The sequence below is a fragment of the Rhinoderma darwinii genome, chromosome 3, assembly GCF_050947455.1.
Source record: "Rhinoderma darwinii isolate aRhiDar2 chromosome 3, aRhiDar2.hap1, whole genome shotgun sequence".
In the NCBI taxonomy this organism is placed as follows: Eukaryota; Metazoa; Chordata; class Amphibia; order Anura; family Rhinodermatidae; genus Rhinoderma; species Rhinoderma darwinii.
Window position 1 is genome coordinate 154629424 of NC_134689.1, and position 12482 is coordinate 154641905.

Consider the following 12482-nt stretch of genomic DNA (forward strand, 5'->3'; position numbering starts at 1 on the left):
TGAGGCCTTGGTGTCATCCTTCTGGCATGGCCTGTCGCCCAGGATCAAGGATGAACTTGCTGCCCGAGACCTACCACCTTCCTTGGACGACCTGATTCTGCTGGCTACTCAGGTAGATATAAGGTTCAGGGAGAGGTCTCATGAGATGCAACAGGAGAGACGGCTTCCTAGATTGGCGCCCAACTTTCAACAACCCCTCTTGCCTTCATCTACTGCTACGCCCAAGGTACCGATGCAGGTGGATCGCCTAAAATTGTCTATACAAGAGAAGCAGCACAGGCGCACCTCTGGTCTCTGTCTGTATTGTGGCCTCACTGGCCATGTCGTGCGTTTGTGTCCACAGAAACCAAAAAACCCCAATGCCTAGGTTTGGTTGGAGAGAAAACCATGGGCGCTACTGCATTTAATTGTGAACTCTCTTCCAAACTGTTTATTGCCGTGACCATCGTCACTGGCGAGAGGTTCCATCCGGTTTCTGCCTACCGGGACTCTGGCTCTGCAGCTAATTTCATCCATCAAGACCTTGTGGATCTTCTCCAGTTGCTCACTGTCCGCCTGGAAAGGCCGTTGATCGTTGCCTCGGTAGAGGGACTGCCTTTGCCTGATCCAGTTTTTTCTGTTACCAAGCCATTGAGACTTCAAGTGGAAGCTCTTCACACTGAGCTCATCTCCCTGTTTGTTCTGCCCAAGGCTGTCAACCCGGTGCTGCCCAATCTTGATATGTGTGTCTCTGCCAAATGCCGCCAACTGAGCTGCCGTACTGTATTTAGCGAGTGGGCGTGGCTATTATTATTTAAAGCACCTGCTCACTCTCCTTCATCCGGCGTTTCTGACCTGGCTGTGTCCATTTGTAAGTATGGCCTTTTTCAGTGTTTTTGTATTTAGCGACACAAACCGGAAAACTGGATTGTTGAAATAAGCACGTGGATAATTCTCTCAAATTTTAAACATAGCGGTATTGTTATAGTAATGTAGTATTATTATTATAGTAGTATAGTGTTATAGTAATTCAAATAACGAATTGATTAACAATAATTTTGTATTGTATCAAATTTGAATGTAATGCGGCCCGTCAACTTCCCATTTTTTCTTTATGTGGCCCACTTACCCGGCCGAGTTGGAGACCACTGTCTTAGAAGAATGGAGACACCTGCTTGAAGGCTCTGCCCACCCCATCATCATCTACACCGACCACAAAAATCATACATATCTGCAGTCTGCACAGCGACTAAATCCTTTTTAAGCTAGGTGGTCGCTGTTCTTCGCCAGATTTCTCTCTCTTCTTCATTTCCGCCCTGCGGACAAAAACATTAAGGCCAATGCCTTGCCTCGATAATTTGAGACTGACGATTTAGAAGAGAAACCTCAACATATTATTGATCCTTCTAGGATTATTGCCGCAAACCCTCTGCAGATCGAGGACATTCCTCCTGGAAAGATCTTTGTCTGTTATTTTTCACTGTGTGCATAATTCAAAACTGGCCGGGCATTCCGGTGTTCAAAAGACTCAGGACTTTATTTCTCATCATTACTAGTGGCCCTCGCTACCTTGGGATGTCTTTGAATTTGTTTCCTCCTGTACTAACTGTGCTCTAAACAAGTTCCCTCATTCTAAACCTGCTGGTCTGCTCCAGCCTGTGCTGCTACCTGATGCTCCCTGTCAACACATTGCTATGTACTTTATTACTGACCTTCCCTCTTCTGCTGGATGTTTTACGATTTGGGTGGTGGTGGTGGATCGTTTCTCCAAAATGGCACATTTTATTCCTTTAACGGGCCTCCCCTCAGCTCCTCGTCTGGCAGATCTGTTCGTCCAACACATATTTCATCTACATGGACTACCTCATCATATTGTTTCTGACTGGGACGTACAGTTCATGTCTAAATTCCGGAGAGCCCTGTGTAATCTTTTAGATATGAAGCTGGATTTCTCTTCTGCATATAAACCACAGTCTAGCGGTCAAGTGGAGAGGATCAACCAGATACTAGAGAATCATCTCCGTCATTATGTGTCTGTCCAACATGACAATTGGGTACAGCTCCTGCCTTGGGTGGAATTCTCATATACTAACGAGTCTACTACTTCCTCTCCGTTCTATATTGTATATAGTCAGAATTCACGAGTTCCTTGCTATACCTAAATGGAGAGCACCAAAGATCCCTAAATATATATAATATATGAATAATTATCATTATTGGTGTATGATGTGTAGAGGGGGAGGGGCATACGATCCCATGATGAGCATGATGGTAACGGTGTAAAACCCGCTGAACGAAACAAACAATCTAAAGATCGGAGTCTGACACACCAGAGATCAATTAAAAAGGTATACATTTATTATTGAATAAGATTAAAACAACAAACAAATAAATAAAAGCATAGAGATGATTACCACAGTACAGATGGACAACCAAACAGTGATATGCAAAAAATGGCGCTGTATCAGAAATAAAGGGGTAGAGCTGTGCAATGAATAACACAACGCACACAAATGTGCATGTATGAGGCCACAAAGGGCCAAAAGAGCCTGCTCCCCTGATGTCATATGAAACTATACATAACCATATATAATCACAGCAACAAAGCAAGCACGAAAACAATCAGTATACATTGAAAATAAACATGGTATGGTTCAATAATTGGTGTAGCAGTGGATACACCGTATATTATCTCTGCACAGTGCACTGAAAACCTTACCCATGTCAGGGACAACACTGTCTGGCGCCACACCTCGACGCCAGTTTCGGCCAGAAGCCTCCGTCTGAGGGTGGTGTCAGAAAGTAACACCGAGCCATTTAAACCTCCATGAATCAATCTCAAGTGAGAAACTCACCTGCGATTGATCCAAATCAGAAGGTGAAACGCAGCACGCAGCAACCCAGTCCGGCGTGTCAAGATCCGGGGCACGTGTTCCACGATCCAGTCCGGCCGAGGATGCAGAGACCCGGACTGAGAAACCGCGTATGCGCACCAGAGATGTAATACTACATGGACTCCCCATCATATTGTTTCTGAGTGGGGTGTACAGTTCACATCTAAATTCTGGAGAGCCCTGTGTAATCTTTTAGATGTGAAGCTGGATTTCTCTTCTGCATATAAACCACAGTCTAGCGGTCAATTGGAGAGGATCAACCAGATACTAGAGAATCATCTCCGTCATTATGTGTCTGTTCAACATGACAATTGGGTAAAGCTCCTGCCTTGGGAGGAATTCTCATATACGAACGAGTCTACTACTTCTTCTCCGTTCTATATTGTGTATAGTCAGCATTCACGAGTTCCTCTTCCTGTACCAACTATTTCTTAAGTGCTTTCAACCAATTCTTCATTCGGGTCGTTTGTTTACATCTGGCAGCAGACCAAGTCCGTAATTCTTCAGGCAGTGAATTGCATGAAAACATATGTCGATGAGAAAAGAAAGGTCCCTCCTCAGTTTCTCCCCGGAGTCAAGGTCTGGCTTGCCTGTAAGAACATTAGTTTGAAGATCCCTTCCCACAAGTTCGCTTCCAGGTTCCTCGGTCCCTTTGTGGTGTTACAACAGATCAACCCAGTGTCCTATAAACTTTGACTGCCTCCTACTCTCAAAATCCCCAATTCGTTCCATGTTTCCCTCCTAAAGCCTGTGGTCCTGAACCACTACAGTAAATCTCCTGGTCCTGCTCTCAGCGGTTCTTCTGATGTCTTTGAGGTGAAGGAGATCCTGGACTACAAGAGAGTAGGAGGAAAGACTTTCTATCTGTTGGACTGGAAAGGGTTTGGTCCTGAGGAGAGGTCCTGGAGCTAGAACAGAACATCAGTGCCCCAACTCTCCTCAAGAGATTCCTCATATGCTCTGGACCTAAAAAGAGGGGGCGTAAGGGGGGTACCGTTGTGTCTGCTGTCGCTGACCGACGGCACGCTCCACTTACTGGCAGCCACGACTGAGGGACACTAAGAGCTTGTCAATTCACGCAGCTGCACTCTCATGCCTCTAAATGTTCTCTAACATATCCTCTTACTTCCTGAACTATATAAAGGGCTCTGTCCTTCCACTTCTTGCCTGAGCGTTGTTGTATTCCCAAGTTAGTCTTGCAAATGGTCCCTTAGTTGTTATCCTGCTCCCAGTATTCCCGTATACTACTACCTGTATCCTGTATCCCATAACTGTGCTTGTTCCCGAGCTGCATCTAGTGTTGGAGTCATGTTGTCATCTGCCACGTCTGGTATCATCTGCCATGTCTGGTGTCATCTGTCAGGTCTGGTATCATCCGCCACATCTCGTGTCTTTTGCCACGCCTGGTATCATCTGCCACATCTGGTATCATCTGCCATGCCAAGCACCCCCTGTGCCACGTGTTTACTACTCCGAGCATCTGCCTAAACATCCTGCCAGGTACTCTTACCCCAGAGAGTGTTATTGACTGTAGTTTGGCCAGCTGCTACTCCGCTACGGCAGAGCGGCCTAGTGGGTCCACATACCCCACAGGCATGACAGCCGGCATGCTGTGCTCTCTGCTTTCTCTCCCCAGCTGTCCCATAGGGTGCGCGCGCTTGTGCCAAGCCTTAAAGGGCCAGCGTGCGCACCAGTAAGATTATCAGTAACATTTGTACCATATTTGTGGTCCATTTTGTGGGACAGTTTTTGTTAAAAATATGGGATACGTATCTTGCAGTATCAAGATCTCATTATCAAAATCAGATAGGGAATGAAGGTAGCAATTAATGTAGAAGTAATATGCATGTATGTGCATTTCACACGGAGCCAGAAAGGGAACATCCAACGATACTTGATTGCTCACAATCGGAAGCTGCTTATATTACTTGTCTTGTATACAGCTTCCGATTGTGAACAATCAGGTATCGTTAGATGTTCTCTTTCTGGCTCCAATTACACATGAGTGTACTGTTAAGGTCTTAAAATCATACATTTTGTATGACCAGGTACGCAATCTTTGATTATTCAGCCCCTGATAGGTCTGGTTTATCTCTTGATCTATGGCTTTTTGCCAGGTCCTTCCCAGCTATTTTGGATGAAGGATGTCTTTTATACCTGTAGTAGATAGGAATGAAATGAGTTTTTCTTCTGCATGTATGTGCACTCCTTTTTAGGGCTTTTATACATGTCCCTCAGATTAATAATTAATGAGGTAGTAGCTATATATTTATCCATCCCCTTTTACAAGACAAACCATATCTACTGATGGGTTTATTGGACCAGTGCTACTAGAATTGTGGTTAAATCCAAGGATCTCTATATTTGCATGTATCCCACAGAGCTAGTATGTTATTGGGCCATGTCCCTTTTATATATGGAAGCTATTGTATTTTTTAGCCTACTGAACATGTGCGTATGACGCTTTCACGGCATAGACATTGTTAATTGGTTCCTCTTAGTGCTGACATGCACAGTAGTGACCTGTAGACGTGGGGTACCACGAGTAGAGAGTCGGACCACTGGGATTCTAATTACTTAGGGTATTTTTTCACTTTATACACCTATGATTGATAGTTTAGACTATCTTGAATAATCCACATTGTTTATCACTATTTTATTGACATTTTTATATGTACTCTATATACCTTTGAACTGTTCTATACACTTTTATATATGATATATGGAATCTTTTTTGATATATTTGTATTTGCACATCTTTATATTAATTGCTTGATATATTGTAATTGGCTTTTTGGCCCTTTAAATATTGGTGACTTTATGCATTGTGTTATGCTTTAGAAAGGCTCTGAGTAGCTGAAACGTTGCATGGGTGAATAAAAGTTCCTTGATTTTTGGATGTGCTGCCTGAATTCCTCTTTGTTGCCACTGTATGAACATTGTACTTTGAAAAAGGCCACATTTGCACTATTTTGTATTGTATATGATTAAAGTTGTATTGTTTGTGTATAAGGGAGTAGAGTTTAGATGAATGCCAGGGCTTCGACAAAGTGTGAACTATATATGAAACGACCATAACCTGTATTTTTATCTGCATTCTGTGACCACTATCTTGGAATAAAGATGTTAGCTGAGGAAACTTTGGAGAGTGCCGTGGGACTCATTACTTTGACATTATTCTGCTGGAATTTATTGCTGATTCCACTAAGCATTGCTACTTCACTGGAAAAAGTTGATTTGTACAAGTGCTTCAGGAGGTTTGTTGTTGTACTACAGATGCGGGGCAGTGCCAATCTTCTTTCTATAGACCTTGTTAAAGGGGTTATGTGGGGAGTGAAAAGTATTAGCCGTGTACTCACTGCAGTATGTGAGTACACTCACTGATATACATTCCCCATCGTGCTAATTATGAGATTTTCATGGATTTTTATAGCGCTGGCAGGGGACCGGAATTCTAGTTGCACAGTCTTCCTTCATGACGACACGACTCTTCATCACATGACTGGCCCCGCTGTACTCTATGTACAATCAGTAGCAGTAGTTTCTGCTTGTACATAGCTTGCTGTGGGAACGGTCACATGACGAAGAGTCGTGTCGTCATGAAGGAAGACTTCCGGTCCCCTGCCAGCAATATAAAAATCTATTAAAATCTCAAAATTAGCACGATGGGGGACCGGAATGTATACTAGCGAGTGTACTCATATACTGCAGTGAGTACATTGCTAATACTTTTCTCTCCCCATATAACCCCTTTAATTAATATTAAAGATAGGAAAATGTAATGTTTTTCTCGACCAGCAGGGAGCACTGTGGATTAGGAAATGTATTTAAAAAGTGTCTATTAAGGAAATTTTCACCTAAAAGCATCACTTCATTATAGGAATAAACCGGCTAAAATAGTGTTAACAGGGTAGTCCAACGCCATATTTATTTTTTATTTTTTCTAAAAAACCTCCTTACAATGCTGTAAAATACCAAAAACAAGTCATATTCAATTTATCAATCCTCTGTTACTTCCAGCTTTCCTGTATCCCCACTTTTATCTGTCCTTCTCTAGTGATAAAGTGTCACCATTGATTGGCAGCAGTGATCACATGACGTCAACGCCGGAGCAGGAAGAATGGTGATCGGCGGGGGTCCAAGAATGCAGTGGCACAAGAGCGGCAGTGGATTGATACAATGAGTACTTTTTAACCATTGTTAGGAGTTAATAAAAAATTTAATGGGGATGGACAGCCCATCTAATCTGTTTAATTCCAGATTGTGAATCTTATTTGCCACACACTGTATACATTAATAATTGTTCTATTGCAGCTTCCTCCGTTTCATCAATTTGCGATATTGATCAGTTATATTAACATATTTTAGACTTCTTTTTTTAAAAAGGTTCCTTAAGGGGTTGTCTGGTTTTTATTTATAGTATAGGAAATTATATGTTTTTTCTAATACACATGTATCTAAAACTCTACGTACATATCTTTATTATCAGTGCAGTAGCCTCTGTCAAATAAAAAATGCTATAGACACAGATTAGTCCATAGTCATGCATCCATGGGTTAACTGAATACACTACAAATGGTGTCAGTCATGTGACTGACCACCCACACATCACGTGACACATGGCATTCAGGTAACACTGTCTAGGTATCTAACAGGTGTATAGTAATTATAGGTGCAGACATTATGAGGTATTTCTATTGACAGCAGCAAGCATCTCAGCATCATGTATGTCAGTATCTGTGTAGAAACATTTTTTTTACATTCTTCTCCCTGTCTTTTGTGGTGAGTTTTCTTTTTAACGATAAACTTTTTATTAAAGAGGGTGTCCACTTTTGTAAACCCCTTTGTGCTATAATGGTCCCCCAGACATAAGCTGATTACAGGGGCATCCAGCAATTAGCTGTAATATGTTGGGGTACCAGGCAGTAAGTGTTCATTTTTCCTGCAATGCCACCACAGGAGAAATTAAAGAGGCTCTGTCACCAGATTATAAGTGCCCTATCTCTTACTGTAATGTCAGGATAGGGAGCCCTAATCTACCCGCCACTCAGTCCCTGCCTACTTGCATAGCCCGTCCTAGGCGACGGCGTACAACTGGGCAACGGTCCCTACGCTCAATATGTGCACAACAGACCAACAAGACAAGGGAACACAAAAGCAAAGGAATGTGGGGCAGTTGCCCACGGCAACACCGTGAGCAACAGAGTAGTGGACGAGCCGAGTTAAACCAGGAGAGTACGTGGTAACAAATGCAGAGCAGGAGAATAGTCAGTCAAGCCAGGGTCAATATGAAGCAGAGGTCAATAGTAACAGCAGGAACAGAAGAGCCAGGAAACAGGAGAAAGGCAAAGGACAAGCTGCAAATGAAGGTATAAGTGGACCAAGGGTGGGAGCTAGAACCGTCTGGCCAGGCTGCAATAGGCTCTCCCAGTCCTCAGCCTACCAGCCTGAGTGGTAGCAGATCGAGTCACTCTAGCAGACCTAGGAACAGATGCAGGCTGATTAACCACGGGCGTCGACACAGAAGCTGTGTCAGGCAAATTCTTCACATCTACGTAATCTAATCGGCGCTGTAATGGAGATAACATCAGTGGTTTTTAGCTTGAAAAAACGATCATTTTTGAGCAAATTATGATCAATTTTAGATTTATGCTAATTTGTTTCCTAATAGACAACTGGGCGTTTTTTACCTTTTTACCAAGTGGGCGTTGTAAAGAGAAGTGTATGACGCTGGCCAATCAGCGTCATACACTTCTCTCCATTCATGTCCATTCGTACTCAGCACAGCGTGATCTCGCAAGATCATGCTGTGCTGTCACATACACCCACATTAACTTTACTGAAGTGTCTTAAGAGTGAATAGACATAACCTCCAGCCAGGACGCGATGTCTATTCACACTCCCGACACTTCGGTAAAGTTTTTGTGGGACTTACTCACACACAGCACAGCGAGATCACGCTGTGCTGTCATTCACAGCGTGATCTCACAAGATCACACTGTGCTGTGATTAAGTCCCATACAAACTTTGCCGAAGTGTGGGGAGTGTGAATAGACATTGTGTCCTGGCTGGAGGTGATGTCTATTCACTCTCAAGACACTTCAGTAAAGTTAATGTGGGTGTATGTAACAGCACAGCGTGATTTCGCGAGATCACGCTGTGCTGAGTACAAATGGACATGAATGGAGAGAAATGTATGACGCTGATTGGTCAGCGTCATACACTTCTCTTTACCACGCCCACTTGGTAAAAAGGTAAAAAACGCCCAGTTGTCTATTAAGAAAACTAATTAGCATAAATCTAAGATTGCTCATAACTTGCTTAAAAATGATCGTTTTTCAAAATAAGAACCACTGTTGTTATCTACATTCCAGCGCCGATCAGATTATGTAGAAGATAGGGCACTTATAATGTGGTGACAGAGCCTCTTTAAGTATTACACACTTACCATTGAAATGAATGGGCTGTCCATGCAATGCATAGGCAAGATGTTCCTCCAGAGCAAGATACACCCTTTGTAGCAACTCTCTGCTCTGGCTAATAGATGAGGATCCTGATCAGAAGTCCCCATCTATTTATTAAGAAGTCTGTAATAATAGTTTTGAAAATGGATGATGTGGTATCTGAGCAGATTTTCTGATACATTTATATTAGAAAACGGAATGATTTCCTATCCTAGAAATAAAAAAATAAAAAAATGGACAACCCCTTTAAAGGCCAATCTATATATCTCAACTATACACCATACAACTTAAAACACAGCCAGGGCCCAACTTCTTCTAAAGACAGTTTTGAAAGCAAATCACCCAGTTTGGCTCCACTAAAAATTGTACCAATTTAGATTTTCTTTGTATTTACCTGCATGTCTATATAGATATCTATATCTCTACCTTTTTGTTTTTTCTTAAACAAGGATTTTAGTATGTGCAGTTTTGGAAAAACAGTTTTAAGTCAGGTTCACACAGATTAGTTTGGTGCAGGTTCTGATGCCTTTTATAGCTAAAACCAGGAGTGGATCATAAAGGAAGTTTAAAGAGGCTCTGTCACCACATTATAAGTGCCCTATCTCCTATATAAGGAGATCGGCGCAGTAACGTAGGTGACAGTAATGCTTTTTATTTAGAAAAACGATCTATTTTAAACCACTTTATTAGCGATTTTTAGCTTTATGCTAATGAGTTTTTTAATGCCCAAGTGGGCGTGTTTTTACTTTCGACCAAGTGGGCGTTGTACAGAGTGTATGACGCTGACCAATCAGTGACCAGTCAGCGTCATACACTTCTCCCCATTCATTTACACAGCAGCATCGCGTTCTTACTAGAACACGATGTGCAGCCACATACACAGACATTAACGTTAATCAAGTGTTATGATAATGAATATACATGACCTCCAGCCTGGACGTAATGTGTATTCAAAATCCTGACACTTCTGAATCTTTTCTGTGAGATTCCAGCAAGCCACGCGTAATCTCGCGAGATTACGAGGTAAACAAGATTTTGTTTCCCTTGCTGGAATCTCACAGAAAAGATTCAGAAGTGTCAGGATTCTGAATACACATGACGTCCAGGCTGGAGGTCATGTATATTCATTATCAGGACACTTGATTAACGTTAATGTCTGTGTATGTGGCTGCAAATCACGTTCTAGTAAGAACGCAATGCTGCTGTGTAAATGAATGTAGAGGAGTGCATGACGCTGATTGGTCAGCGTCATACACTCCTCTGTACAACGCCCACTTGCTAAAAAGTAAAAACACGCCCACTTAGGGAATTAAGAAACTCATTAGCAATGAGAAGTGTAGGACACTGATTGGTCAGCCTCATACACTCCTCTGTACAACACCCAGTTGGTAAAAAGTAAAAACACGCCAAGTTGTCCATTGAGAGTCATTAGCATAAATCTAAACTAGCTCATAACTTGCTCAAAAATGATCGTTTTTCAAAATAAAAACCACTGCTGTTATCTACATTCCAGCGCCAATCAGATTATGTAGGAGATAGGGCACTTATAATCTGGTGACAGAGACTCTTTAAGTATAAAGGAAATACTTTTACTCCCCCTTTCTTATATATCTGTTTCTTGATTTGGCTAAAAAAGATGCACCAAAAACTGCATTGTTTGTATCTAACCTTAATGCCTCTATTTATGAGAGTTAAGTCTGTTGAGATCTTAGACCATGTTCGCACAGTTTGTGGATTTTGCTGTGGTTTTCATCCTTTGAACTATAATGGGTAAAATCCAGAGGAAATCCTTGACTAATAAAGCATGCTGCAAATTTACAAATCTGCGGCTTGTGATCAAAGCAGATTGTTTTTTCAACAGCGTGTAAATAGAGTTATGTAATCACTCATTAGCATTCATTGAACTGTTTACTATGATATAACTATAATATCTAAGAAGCAATAGTCCTGATGTGTTGTGGGACTCAGATTCAGTTGAAAAACAAATCTGTGGTCTATGCATTCTGACACAGGCTGACACAATAACATCGAGTGTCAGTACAGGGCATCACTATCAGAGCAAAAACTGGTAAGAAGGGATACTTAAAGAAGCACCCCACTTTGTTTTGTTTTTTTATTGCACCCTCCATTTGTACATTGGTGTTTCAGTGGGGTGCTGTGTGCAGAAATACTTACCAATCCCTGCATCTTGTAGTTTTTTGGGTCTAACGCCGCTCACGTGATTTTCATTCTGACCTGGTCTGGAATAGCTGCTTTTTAGAAAACCGGAAGTAAGGCTCTCAATGCATTCCTATGGAGCCTCGTTCTGGCTCCAATAGGAATGCATTGAGAGTCTGAGTTCCGGTTTATTCAAAAGCATAGTGACTCCAGACAAGTCGGAGTTAAAATCACGTGAGTGGCACTGGACCCAAAAAAGACAAGATGCGGGGATCGGTAAGTATTTTTGCACACAGCACCCCACTGAAACACCAATATACTAATGGAGGGTGCGATAAAAAAAAAAGTGGAGTGCTTCTTTAACACTGCTTGTGCTATAGGAGCACTGAATGGATAATTACCCAAGTGTTGTATGGCGCTAACTGGGAAATATGGGCATTGTATGCAGGGCCGGTTTCAGGTTTATGTGAGTCCTTGGGCAACAGAGGCTTAGTGGGCCCCTTTGCGTTGCAACTAATGCTGCAGTGGCAATATGACGGCCCCCAGTTTGTTCCCCAAGTTTGTGCCCCATGTAGAAGTTAGGCCCCCTTTTCGCCAATAAAAAAACCCCTTCACCTTAACAGTTCCCACGACGAGCTGATGGGTTCTGTCACTCCGTCATGTATTTGTCTTCTTTCTGGTACCTGGCGCAGTCACGCAATCCCGTCATGTTGACGTTATTATGTCACATGCGCTGGGATGCTGATGTCCCTTGCATGTGTGAGCGGCAGTGCAGAGAGTCTGCTCTGCATTAGTAAGCAAACCTTACAGATGCAGTTTGGCGGCTTGGCCCACCAGATGGTCCTCCGGTGGGCCAATCCGCCGCCGCATCCCACCGCTATGTTAAATGTAGTTTCAGATGGGCATCGTAAGTACAAGGAGGCTGAGTGGGTGGGCGTTACCCAGCACTACCCTGGGTTCGCCAAGTGCTGACACCGACCCTGACTGG